We start from the raw sequence: 12,387 nt of genomic DNA on the forward strand, positions 1-12,387 counted from the left end.
TCACAATGGGAGCAAACCACTCCTCACTAACAGAGGGGGAATGGGGTAGTGAAATGCTAATTGCAAGCAAAATGTCAAAACGGCCTGTGATTAATATATGTATTGTTATTGTTGAAATTGGAATGACAAAATATAATATGGCAGTGCCATACTGTCCTCTGGCTGTTCAAGAGTGCCTCCTTGCACTTTCTAAAGGTGCCAAACCCACTCAACTTCATTTTATGGTTTTCACTTGCATCAAATAGACAGGATACATGGAAAACCAGCCAGTGGGGTATTTTAAATAAGGCAAAATAGGTAAACCCATTTTTTTGTTTAAGAAACATGTACTGAGGGAATACAGCAGGAACTATTAGTCTGTGTTCTCTTAGGAGGAAGAAACGGGGAGGAGATAGACTGGGAGTTATCTTAATTTATCAGGCTTCTGCTGTTTTGATTCCCTCTTTGGCCTTAGTCAAGTCACCCTCAAGGTCTCATTCCTATAGATTTCTGAGTACTGTAGACTGATCCAGGAAAGCACTTAAGTATGTGCTTAACTTTATGCATTTGAATAGTCCCAATGTCTATTATTGGCACTACTTACCTGCTTAATTTTAAGCATGTGTTTAAATGTTTTGATGAATTGAACTAGAATACTTAGCATTAATGCTGGTCAGGAATTTTTTGAAGAATCTTTTTTTTTTTTTGCTAAAAGTGCTGATTAATTTAAAAACTGCTCATGAAACAGGGTTATTTCTGACAAATCTTCTGATTCAAAACAGTTTTGGAAAAAAAGTTTTGAAATGATTGAAACATCCTATTTCAATGTGAAAAGTATTTTTTTTGTATTTTTGCCTTTTGAGTCTAAATGACTTTTTGTTTTGAATTCTTAATAAATTTAGACAAAAAAAGTTTAGAAAAAGAAGAAAAAAAAGGTTAAAATTGAAACATTTTGATTGACCTGAACTGAAAAATATTTTGGATTTTCAGTTTGTGAACACTTTTGAGATTTTGACTCTTTGTCTTGATTTGGGATGGGAGACTTTTTCAATATATCAAATTGTTTTGCAGGACAGAAAAGCCTTTTCCCACCCAGCCCTACTGCCTGCGCTTACTTGCAGGACCAAGCTCATAAGGCCTGATTTTCACAGGTGCTGACCACAACTACCATTGAAGTCAAGGGAGATGTAGATATTCAACACTTCTGAAAATCATGCCCTTAACTTCTTTCTGCCTCAGTTTTCAGATCTGTAAAGTAACCACTGGAGTCAGTGCATACTGACTCCTGCTTTTTGGCAAGAATATAATCTTTGATAACCCTAACCCATGTTAGGTGACTGGAGCTTGGAAATAAAGACCAGTCTCTAACCAGCACTCCTGTGTGTGCCTCTATGGTAAGACAAATAATACATAATAATAACAACAACAACATCAATCTGGTGCCAGAGGCAAAGGCGTCAGCTGGAAGATGCATCACAGAAGCTGAACAGGCCACTATAGAAGGAACTGTTTTGATAATCAGATGGGTCCATGTGATCAGAAAACCACTGAGGTTCAGAGAGAGTAGTTATGGACAGATGTCCAATTACAGATGGAATAATCCCCTCATCTGATTGTCTGCCTTGACTTCCACCCCAGTTGCCTCTATTTGTTTTTCTTCATTGGCTCTACTAGCTTGCAGTTGCCATTTAGGGCTGGTATTATAATTGATGGCTTTATGACTTTTTTGAACCCTGGCTCAATTCCCATGACTCCAGAAGGCCATTGTTACCCTTACTTCCTCAGAGCATGTTGGGAGGATTAGTTCATGTTTTTACTGCTAAATTATTATTAATTATTTAGAAAAGCAAGGTAGGTGAGGCAATATCTTTTATTGGATCAACATCTATAAAAATATTACCTCGCCCATCTAGTCTCTCTCCTATCCTGGGACCAATACAGCTACAACATCACTGCAAAAAAATTATTTATTTACTAATTTATATTGATGAATGAAAATGATACTAGGAACACAAAGCAATGTCAGGATGTCAACTCCATTTGGTGACAACTTGGCTCTCCAGCTCTTTTGGGGATGCATTTTACTGATTTAAAGACTTCGGTATGGCAACGACGTAGTTGATGAGCTTTTTCTCCTAAGATATCGTCTCCTCAATGATCCACAGAAACATGACCTATTCAAGGTAGGACTGGAGCAAATACTCCATTACAAGACAGCAAATGACCTTCACTAACTGCTGTCCTTAATGCGTAGGTACTATGACAAGTGTAGGCACATGAGAAATGCCTAAATAGGTGACCGACAGACTGACTTCAGAGGAAGTTCAGGATGCCCAGCATTTCTTAGGAGATGCAACCAGCAGGATCAGGCCTTCAGTGATACAGGATTCAGAAGAATATGTCATTAAAAGCATGTTTTAGCTCTGAATAATAATATTTTCAAGGGTGCTTACTTGACTTACTTCCTTGATTTTTGGGGTGCTACCGCTAAGGCTCTGGTGAATCTTGTGTTTTATTAAGGGAAATTTCTGATGGTTCCATCTCCTCTTTCTTTTCCTCTGCCATTTCACTTCTTCAGTAGATCTGCCACTATTATTTACACTTACCTCCTTCATGTGTCAGAAGCCGTAGAACTGTGGCCTTAAATGACGTGAAATAAAGTTCTACACACACATGTTTCTGGAAAACTATCAAATAAAAAGAAATTATGTAATGAATATTTGATGTTCAACATGTGCATTGAATCAGGTCTCAACTGAAGATTTTTGGCACAGACCCAGACACAATGTACAAAAGCAGGTGCTTTTTACCCTTGCAAAAAAGTACATGTGCACTCATTGCACCTAACAGACACCTGCATTCATGTGTCATACACACAAACTGCATGGTTGTGCTCACCAACATGCATATAGACACATAGTTATCCAATTTGTGGGAGCAGAGGCATGTTTTTGTGGGTGCACATTTTGTGTTTGTGACTGGAAATGGGTCCTTAATTCACTGAGGGTCTGACTTTCAGCATCAGAAACATGCTTTCAGACTCTGGGCCAGATTCAGCCTAGCCCTATTCTGATGCACAGGTAGGCCAAACAAGAACCAGGCACACTTGAAGTGCTCTGCTCCAATAAGAGTTGGTGAACAGATTAAGGGATGGAAGGAGAAGCAATGCCATGAGTCAGCCTCCCCGACTCCACCCCCCTTATGCTCTCAGTATGGGAAGTAAATTGCACCTTACAAAGGGATGTAGCAACAGGAGACCTAGGAAATATACTGCCCTTGGTGTTCCTGCACAGGCAGTGTGGCTCTGCATCACACAGTGAGGGACTATGCCTACAAGGCATAATCAAGCTACAAACCTGCATAGAATATCAAGTATTTGCACACTGAAATGACCATCTATGTCCACAAAATATCTGTTGCACATGCAAATATGCATGCACAACCCTATGTATCAAAAATGAGGTCCAAAATGTTAAAGATTTAGCTCCTGTATAGCTAACTCCCTGGTACTCCTTTGAAAACAAGCCCTTTAATGACAAGATTGATGATTTTTAGCATTTTAAGTCAACAGGGATTCAATTAAATGGGGAAGGGAATAAAGAGGAAAGAGAAAGATTTGTCCCACAATATGGAAATGTTCTGCACAAAGTCACAAGCAGTTCTGAGCCTCCTTAATACCATAATGCCACAAGGTGAATTGAGGACAGAGTAGCAGCTTTAACCCTGACTTTCTTGGCATTTATAGGTTTAAGTTGGACCCTGGCTGTAATTTTAATTACATATTTAGGATTAATCAGTGAGTGGCATTGAAATAAATAGCTGATAGAAAAAGGACTTTGAAAAACATGACTAATGAAGTACCCTGTGTAGACATAAAACCATGATGGAGTAGAAAGGCTTAATAAAAATATTGGTTTTTATATGGCAATACTATTAAGAAAAATGGAAAAAAAAATTGTTCGCCACCTGGAGAGTTCAAATTAATTAATTAATATTATTGTGAGATCAAGACAAACAGCACATCTTTTTCCATGCCTGTTTGGTTAACGGTTGGGGCTACAGCTTTGTCATCAGGGGACAAATATTAGTCTGACAATTTGGGAGCTGCTCCTGCTAAGACTTTTAGGGTATGCCTACGCTGCAATATAAGTCCAGGGTTAGTAGAACTTGAGGTACTTGGGTTTGAAAACCTAGGGCTTGAGCATCTGCACTGATTTGTAACTCCAGGTTAGGAATTGTTAAAGCCTAAGTCCCAACCTGCATCTTCAGTGTCTACACTGCATTATGTGGGCCTGAGTCCAACCACCCATATTCTAGACTTTGTAGGGCCCTTCCAAAATGTGGCTGCTCTAGCCCTTAGTTTGTGATGCAGTGTGGGAAAACTTGACTGTCCACCGGACTTGCCTGTTCCAAGGACAAAGAAAATCAATCTGTGGGATGCTTTTGGTGGACTCCTAGAGCTGAAGTCCAGAGGGACTGTGTCTACACTGCAAATCAATATGGTTTGTAACTTGGGTATCAGCTTGACCAAGGCTTGGACCCATCACCCCTGTGGGGTCCTGGGACCCTGTATCTGAGCACTGGGTTAGAATGATTGTGTGTAGATGGATGGAGGGTTAGGCCCAGAGTTTGAACATTGCCCTTAAATGGTAGATTTCAGTTGTTGTAAATCCCATTTCCTCTGACATTGCTGTGATTCCTACTGGCATTTGTACATGCGGTATTGCTATGCTAAGCAATATATATTCTATATTCTGCAATTTGCATTTCTCATTTCATATTCGCTTAAAATACAGTAAAAGTGTTTGCTATACTTTGGATGTCATTGTGGTTTAAGGATTATGACAGGACGAATCAAATAAGTAAAGAGGTCAGTGGTTGGAATTAGCTCTTAGTCTGTTTTAGGAGAGGGGTCAAAGTCTTAGCATTACTATCGTGGCAACTACACTGCTGATATCAATGATATAGTTCAAAACTTTAGTGCATTTTCTTCATGCAAACTGTATCCCCAAATGCCTTCCAGAGCTACACAATACTATTATGGAGGTGAACAATAGCAGAAGAAGAGGGAGATTAAGGTAGTCTTTGAGCTGAGATTTGAAATGAGATGAAGAGTGCTAAGGCAAACATGTATAGCAAGGATATTCCACGGGGTAGGCGCGGCAGAGGAGGGACATAGAACAGGGCAGAAGAAGCAGGGAGGGGATTATGATATGACCATGCTGATGAGGTAAGATAAAAAAAAATCCTTTCTGGGTCTTATAAACCAGATTCTGGTGTACTTTCCACCAGTGGAAGCCAAGCTTCATGCAGCCTCCAGTGAAATCAAGTGTACCTTTCTTAGGGGCACAGCAGCACACACCATCTGCAACCCAGCCAAAGCAAATGAGCACTCTGTCTGATGAATAACACCAATCCAGCTCCTGAATTCATCTGTGGAGTCTCTGCCAGACCATAAAGCTTCTCTCCTGCAGCCCGGCTGTTGCCTGCCTTCCCCCACAATGGTTCCACTTGGTTGCTATTGCTCCTGTGGATGCAAATGGCACAGCAGATGCCTATAGGATCAATCAGGCTTATTTGAAATCAAGTTCTGGAGCAACTGGGGGAACTAGTGGGGTTGTTTGAGAAAGAAGGTGGATGTGATTGAGCTTCTTTTTACATGTGAACATAAAGACAGCAGCATATTGCACCTGGTGGTGTCTAGAGAGAAGAGGCTTTGTAGTATAGGATGTGTATCAGTGAAAAATCTCTGACAAAAAAGTAGTTGGGGTGTATGCCTACTGTGTTAGACACATTCCTCCCTGGTTATCCCTTTGTTATCCACAAGGTGTTGAACTAAATGGGTCTTTCATGGTTTATGAATAAGAACACACATTTCTTTATTATAACCTGCACATACAACTTGTATGAACTAATTTGAGATGATTTCCTAATGCCAATATGTAACTATTTTTTTACAAAACATTGCAACTACATGGTGGTGCAGAAATGGAAAAGACAGAGATTCCATTTTCAGTTGCTCAATGAGAAAAAAATCATTCCCCACTTCAATTCTTTTAACTGAAATAAAGCAAACAAAAATGTGGAATGAGGTTTTTATATACCGTATATATTACTAACACATTATTATTAATATATTTATGTTCTTCATATACTAACAATATATTAAAGATTGTTAGTTTAAGTTATGCAGCTAGGACAGCCCATCCCAGATTGATTCTGTGAAAAATGAAATCTCAATATAAGTTATGCAGCTAGGACAGCCCATCCCAGATTGATTCTGTGAAAAATGATCAATATTTTTTTATAGAAAAAGGTTTTATACTATTGTACAACATGGTGAATTTTTGGACTGCTGGATAATTTTGTACAGGTTTCATTAAGGGGAAAGCTGTAAAAGTTTAAATGTCTGGAAAGAATTTTCACAGTGAAGAGGCTGCCTGTTTTAATTCTGATTAATAATCTGAATGTGCAAGCAGAACCTTCACAAGTTCACTGATAAGTATCTGGTCATTCAGCACTAAATACCTGTAAATTCTAACCATTGCAAGAGCAAAGTTACAACCTTTCTTAGAACATGGGTGGTGACCCAAAGTGTTAAGTTCATCGGTTTTATTTGAAACATAGAACACTGAGCCCCCAAGCTTCTGGTCCAACAGAGCAACGTTGTACCATTCCATCAGTGCGAACAGCATTAAAGCCACTTAGCTGGCCACTGGAAGATTCCCCTTGTGTGGTGGAATTCTTGGGTGTTGTTTAGCCACATTATTGTCTCTTTTTCCATCTCACACCTGGTAACAAGCACCAGGGGCATGGCAAGAAAAAGAGGGCAAGGTTTGCTTTCCTTGTGATCCCTGGCCAGTGATCCCCAGCTACTGGAACATGCTTCTGGGGCCTTAGGTAGCTGTTAGGCATTTTTGATTATGCTGGGGTTTCCCAGTATCAGGACAGCTACAAGAGAATGGGAGTTTATATAGGGTTTAAAGTCATCTTTATACCTCCTTACCTGTCAATCTGCACAAAGATCTGGGCCCTAACATTTCTGCTGGTGTGAATAGGGAATATAGCTAATTTAAAATCTCTTGAAAACCATTTCTTCATATTTCCTTAAAAGAGAACTTGTATACAGCAAAGAAGTGTAATAAAGCAACTAGTTCAGGGAGGGAATTTTACACATGGAGCAACCAAAGGGAGTGACATGATTTCTGTGTTATGAAATGACTTGAATTCAATAATATAAGCAAGAAAAAAAGCTTAATGGGTTAATTTGGTTGGATTCTGTGCATCTTGCATGCAATGTCTTGAAAATATAATACTAACAGTGTCACTATTGTCCAACTGGTATGCAGCTCCAACATTGTTATACAAGTGTCAACGTGTCTATTTGCCTTTGAATTATAAAACAGCAAATTAGACATGCTTAAAACTCACTGGGCAAAGTTCAGTCTTCGGTGTAACTCCACTGAAGTTAACAGTTACACCAGCAATGAATTTCATTCTGAAGTTTATACCAGTGTAAGAAAATGTTTTGTTTTCATTAGCTTATTCTGAATGTGGGAATAGTTTGGTACCTACATTTGTTGGTATCACTGTTAATTGTAAATGCACATGTTGTAGCAGGTTCTCTGCTGTGCCCAGTCTCTGCTGTGCATAAGGGATAAGATGCAAAAGAGTTGACTGCGATGCCCTGATACTGCAGCTAGCTCTATACTGTTCTGGTGTAGTTTAGAGCTGCCTCAGGGCTGCTTGCTACAATATGCCAGTTGATAATGGCCCTCAAGGGATGGTCTATCAACTGACAACAGCCAGAGGACGGCAGTGCTGAAGCCATGCCACCTCCCACTCCTGCAAGTCCTGGCTAGTCTGGCTCTGTTCCAGCTGACGGATCCCCATGCTGGAAGAATTCTCATCTGGGGAGATCTGCTCAGTTCTGGCCTCTTGGTGCCAGAACAGCACAAAAAAAAAAAGCTGGATTGTAAGAGAGAATCTGACCCATTTTGTCAGAAATGTGAAAGAATATTTCCTGACTTGATTATTTATCTCTGTTTTGAGAAACCCAAGAACAATTCAGTGTGGAAGGAATTTAAAAATATGTTTCAAACTTCAAATAAATATGTACACTTAAAAATATTAGCAATGCCTTTGATTTAGTATCTATTTATTTATTATAGGTGGAGCTGGTAGCAATGCCTATAGTTAAGATAGCTTGACACTTCCCATTACAAGGCCCTGGTTTTAGTTGCTTAGATCTTTGCCAAACTTTAACTATTTAGACTGGCCTTTTCCTTGCTGGGTTTCTGCCTCAAGCTGACTTTTTTCTGAGAAAGTTTCAGCAAAAATTGGTTCTGCTGTTTCTGTGAATGAAATTAGTGAAACATAATTGTGATTTTTAAAAAAAAAATAACCCTTACAGTCTTTTCACTTAAAAGCTCTAATGCCACCCTGATTTGGAGCAGTAACTTGAAATTGGGCAGGGGCATTGCCCTGATTTCAAGTATGTGCCTTTTGCCAACCCTATGAAAAAATACTCAAATTTGACAAAGTTATGAATCTGTGAAAAACTGTATTTCACACATGCACAGTAGAGACCTGTTAGATTGGCAGCTAAATTCTTCAGAGGTTCCATCTGGACTGAACATGCTCCAGCATGAGACTGCAGAAAATGAACAGGACTTTCCTTGTGATTGTTTCTCCTGGCTGCTGTAGGCCAGGGAGGCACTGGGCACTGGAACTGAGAGTGGGGAGACTGTCTGTGCTTTCAGTGACCCCACCCTGCTGATGCCAAGGCAGCATGGAGGAGAAGGAATTGACTGAAATGTAGAGGGGATAAGAGCTAAATGTACAGTGAGCCACAGAAGGAGTAGATTGGGACAAAGACCCTGGGGGAGAAGACTGGGAGCTGGGGTGGGTGGATATTGGCACCGGCTGGGCAAGGAGACTGGAACTGGGATGAGAAGCTGTCAGGAGCAGAGAGACACAGGACTGTCCAAGAGGCAGTCTGGAGAGAACACGTAAAGATGGGGTCAGGCTTGAGAGAAACAGGGGCATCAGTGTCTGTGTCCGTTAGAGCACACTCTCCTCCAGAATTCCTGATTCTTAGCATTTCTCTGCTGTCAACAAATATCTGGGAAACCCACCAGCAAAGTGTATGTTTCATTCCCTACTAGTGCTGCTCCTCAAAGGATGACAACCTACGACTGCTATAAGTTTCTCTGTTAGTTCAAGAGCCAGACATCTATGTGGTGGATCTAAAGGTTCCAACCCTGCTGATGATCTATGTTACGTCCATATGATGCCGAATGATTTAATTTCTTTTTTTTTTCCAGTTTCTTTTTTAAAAACCTAGGCAATTACACACACAAAAACTACATTAAAATGTTATGCTTGCAAAGTCAAGTAATCAAAAGTTAGGAAATGCAAGAATTAATGCAACCTTAATTTTGCCCCTTTGTGTATATGCATTATGGTATGGTCTTTAATTACATGATCATGTTCTATATTTTCCACAGGACTCCTGCCTTAGTCGGCACACAAAATGAACCTGCTCTGAGGATGAATCAGGGTTGTATAATCAAGGAGACTTGTTTTTGGACCCCTGTCTCACCTGTTGCAGAAGTTGGAAGGTGTGTAGTGAATAAGGCAGGTGACTACAGGAAGAGAAAAGAAGATCTCATAGTTAAGGCAGTTGAATGCTCCCATGGAGAGCAGGATTCTATCCCTGTCTCTGCCATAGAGTTCCTGTATAATGCTTAGCAAGTCACTAATACCAAACTTTTCACTGGTGGCCACTAACTGTGTGTCCCTCATTTACTAGGTGATTGACTTGAGACTCTGGGGTCTAATTTGCAGAAGTGCTAAACACTCATAACTGCAACTGAAGCCAATGGGAACTGTGCTTTGAACAGAAAAAGTGCTATGAAATGCTAAGTAATCTCAAATAATAATACATGATCATATAATTAAAGATTGTACCATAACACATATGCACAGCAGGACAAAATTAAGGTTGCACAGACAACGTGAATGCTGGCATTTCCTAACTTTTGAGTACTTGACTTTACCACCTTAACATTCTTTTAATGTAGTTTTATGTGTGTGTAATATTGTTCAAAAATTACCAAACCAAATTCAAAGTGAAATCTACTAACACTGAAGAAGATGGTACCCGGAAAAAGCATCCAGAAAAAAGAATATTGGTGATACGGCCTTTGTATATGTGACCCTAACAGCATCCTAATGCAAGAGGGCAAGGGGCTCACTGATATCTGCTAGTAAGTTTCTGCAGGCCACACCAGTCCAGTATACCCAACTCACTGATGTCATAACCTGTATCTGAAAGGTGTCATTAGCTTTCTATTGATATTTTACATAACATACTGATCATTAATATTATTGTATGGTGTATGTATGGTGGACAAATTCAAAATGATTAACATTTTGGAAATTAAGTTATCAAAGTGTGTCTGCCAGGCAGGGCTGAAGTTATCCCACTCTTGACAAAGGAATGTGATTCTGCCACTTCAAAAGTATTTCCAACGTACATTAAGAGACAATGGGAATGCAATTCACATAAACAGTAAACAGGACCATCAAGTCTACAAGGGAAGGAGATAACCACTCAGAATCATGGTAGGGGAGATTGAAGGAAACGTGTCAATTTGAATTTTAGCAAACACTAGTGAGGGGAGAGGGGAGAAACTAGCATGAAAATCCCTTCACCAGGAGGCTTCGTATTGCCTTCCTCATATCCTGAATGAATTTTAGTTTGGGAAGTAGCTTTCAGAAGAATCCATTTCAAAGGTCTGTAAAAGAGAGGGGCAAAGAACTCCGAGTTATCTTTTCACCTAAGAAGATAAAGGAACAGAGCACTTTGGACTGTGTGGGAGATCCTGGCCAGGACAGGTGATCAGCCATGTTGCTGGAAGGTAGATTGAAAAGGAAACCACCTTAACAAAACAAACTACAGTCTTTGTTCAAGACTTAGCCTCTAGAAAGCATTTTTCACTTTTATTTGCTTGTAACTATTTCCAGCACTCTCTTTTATACTTGAACTCACTTAAAATCCTACATCTTTTTGATAATAAATTTGTTTTAATTTAGACCAACCTAGTGCTGTGTTTGATTTAAAGTGAACGTTAACTCCAGTTAATGTGGTAAACTGCTAGGTATTGCATCATTAAAGGAAAAAACCAAATCTTACTATCTCTTTGAATGGTCTAGGAGAGGGCTGGACATTGCAGAGCACACGGTTTTGGGAAAATTTGGGTCGGGAGGGGTGTTGGGATCATCTTGCCACGTTAACCAAGGCTTATGTAGGCCAAAGTGTGGCAGTGGTATAACAAGCAGGCTGCTGGAATCAGAGTGATTGAGTCAGAACTGCTTAACAAACAGACACTTAATGCATGTTTGCTGGCTAGAAGCATCCAGACAAGGGTGCTAGAACCGCAGAACACTGAGAGGCAATCAGAGTTATGGGGCAGGCAGAGACAAAACCCCTCACTGGTTTGGATTGCACATCAGAATGTGAGAGTATATTACACACTCTATACTTGACTTTCTCTTCCAATAAAAATTAGGCTAAGGACAATTATTTTGCTTCTTATTTTATGAATCCCTGTAAGAATGTTAATTATTATACCGAATAGGTGCATATCCAAAACATTTGAAACTGCAGATTGTTCAGATATCCCAGGTTGGGGATAAATAAAAGTTCATTGAGATACATGCTGCTTATTATTTTTTTTAACCAAGCCCAATCCCTATAACTGTATATTAAACCACTTATTCACTGTGACAAGCAGGCAGCAGAAAACAGATATAGTAATCTGCCAGTCTGGAATCTGGTATGCATTGGGAGTCATGAAATAGATCTCAGCAGGCTGAATGCTGTGCACCCACGCATTGTACAAAACTGTGATTACAGCAGGTAGGCGGTTTGGATAACTGCATTTCAGATATGCAGGAGTCCAGTGTAATGCGTGGTATGATTTGCTGGAGTTTGTTGGGACGCATACTGTAATTGTATGCTTGGTGTAATGTCTGATTGGCTTGTCTTTCATGCCCTTTGGAGTCCAGACCCTCATGAGAATGATATTATAGTGGAGTTGTTTTGGAGAACACATTTTAAGTAAGATAAATGAACAGAAGCTGAATAGTTGGTGAATACTACAATTCTGGGAAATAAATCAAAATGATTTACATGAGTCACAATTTGTTGCCTGATATATTTTAAAGGTGCAAATTACTTTAAAACAGCTATAGAATGATGGCAACAAAAAAGTATAATGAACTGGGCTATAACGGTACAATCCATCTTGAATAGTGAATGCCATAACTAATAGGAAACAAATGATTTTTCAATTCACCACTTAGGCAATGCCATACCTAATGCCACAAGTATTGTAGCTG

The sequence above is a fragment of the Mauremys mutica genome, chromosome 4 (assembly GCF_020497125.1).
Source record: "Mauremys mutica isolate MM-2020 ecotype Southern chromosome 4, ASM2049712v1, whole genome shotgun sequence".
In the NCBI taxonomy this organism is placed as follows: Eukaryota; Metazoa; Chordata; order Testudines; family Geoemydidae; genus Mauremys; species Mauremys mutica.